Genomic DNA, 1,717 nt, shown 5'->3' with positions numbered 1-1,717 from the left:
TTAAGAGGTTATGGAGAGAAAGCAGGAAAGGGGTACTGAGCTTTAATGATCAGCATGAACTTATTGAATGGTGGTGCAGACTCGAAAGCCCGAATAGCCTATGACTGCACCAATTTTCTTTGTTTCTCTGTTTGTCCCTGTCTCTCAATCTGTCTCTTACTTTCTCACGGTGTCAAAGTTCTGCTCGAATGGGATTCTCTCAGTCTCCCTCTCTATTTCGCTCTCTCTTTCCCATCATCCCTCTCTGTCTGACTGTCTCTCTCTTTCCCATCGTCTCTCTCTATCTGTCTATATTTCTGCCTGCCTGTCTTTCTTTGCCCTGTCTCTAACCTGCTGAGTACTTCCATCATTTTCTCTTTTAGTCTCTTTCTCTCTTTCTCGATCTGTCTCTCTCCTTGTCACTGTCTTTATCATTGACTTTCTCTCACTCTTTCCCTCTCTCTCTTAACAGATCACACACACATATCTCTGTATATGTATGTGTTTGATTATTTTTCTCACTCAATGTGCCTCTCCTTCTCAGTCTCACACTTTCTGTCTCTCGTTGTCTCTATCTCGCTGGCTGTCTCTCCCTGTTTGTCGGTTTGTCTTTGTCTCTCAATGCGTCTGTCGACTTCTCATGGTGTCCAGTTCTGTTCACAGCTCGATTCCTGCTCTCACAGAGCTGGTACCCGTCAGTTTCTCGTTAGTATAGTGGTGAGTATCCCCGCCTGTCACGCGGGAGACCGGGGTTCAATTCCCCGACGGGGAGGCAGTTGTTTCAAAATGTAGAATTTTACTTCTGTTTCTTGGTAGAGAAAGATATTAAAAAGTTCCAGAGCAATATAGAACTGTAAAAATACAGGTGGAGGAGATTGCCTCTTCCAGATATTGAGCGAACGGAGACTTTTTCAGGATTCTTTGGCTGCCTGCTGCACAGAGATGGATGACTGAGCTTTTTCTGAGTAACGTTTAAAAAGGCAGCCACACAGTAGTTGTGGCCGAGTGGTTAAGGCGATGGTCTAGAAATCCATTCGGTTTTTCCCGAGCAGGTTCGAATCTTGCTGACTCCGATTCTCAGCATATTGTATTCCATTTCACATTTTAACCAGGTCTCTGCCAAACTGATCCTGAGATAGATGGAATAACGTCCCACACCTTTCAACACTGACATTTTTTCTCATTTTTATTAATCTGCAATATTCACGATACATCCCTTTAAAAAATCGAAAAAATCAGTCAAAGTTGCGACAGTGATTCAGCCTGTCTATCCCTCGAGATGACGAAGGCATCTGTGCATTCCCGTTGGTGCGTGTAAATTTTTGGTTATGTGTGTGTGTGTCTCTGTGTCTGTCGATCTCTATATATGTCTCTGTGTATGAGCAACTGTCTGTGGAAATCATCACCATGAATTTGATATGTCCTGGAACTTATAAAAAAGACTTGGGGAAAATAATATGGTTGTGAACTTTTTTATCGGCTTTGATTCAGTGGCAGCATTCTCGACTGAATCAGGAGTTTGTGTGTTCAAGTCGCACTCCTGAGAATTGAGCATATCATCTTGGCTAACACTCAAGTGCAGCACTTGGGGAATTTTACAATGTTGAAGCTATTGACTTTCGGATGAAATGTTAAATTGAAGCTCCGTCTGCACCCTCGGGTGGATATGAAAGGTCCCAGAGCATTACTCGAAAAAGAATAGGAGAGTTGCTAAAATTCTGCTAAAATTGCTAAAAAT

General features: G+C 42.7%; 1 non-coding gene across 1 annotated transcript; it reads left to right on the top strand.

Annotated features, from left to right (window-relative positions):
- Positions 1-679: 679 nt before the first annotated feature.
- On the top strand, positions 680-751 carry trnad-guc (transfer RNA aspartic acid (anticodon GUC)). Its single transcript has one exon. It is a non-coding gene; the product is annotated as a tRNA-Asp (tRNA).
- The last annotated feature ends 966 nt before the right edge of the window (positions 752-1,717 follow it).

Source organism: Pristiophorus japonicus, chromosome 23 (genome assembly GCF_044704955.1).
Source record: "Pristiophorus japonicus isolate sPriJap1 chromosome 23, sPriJap1.hap1, whole genome shotgun sequence".
Classification (NCBI taxonomy): domain Eukaryota; kingdom Metazoa; phylum Chordata; class Chondrichthyes; family Pristiophoridae; genus Pristiophorus; species Pristiophorus japonicus.
The sequence above is the reverse complement of the archived record's forward strand: the minus strand, read 5'-3'. Positions and strand labels throughout refer to the sequence as shown.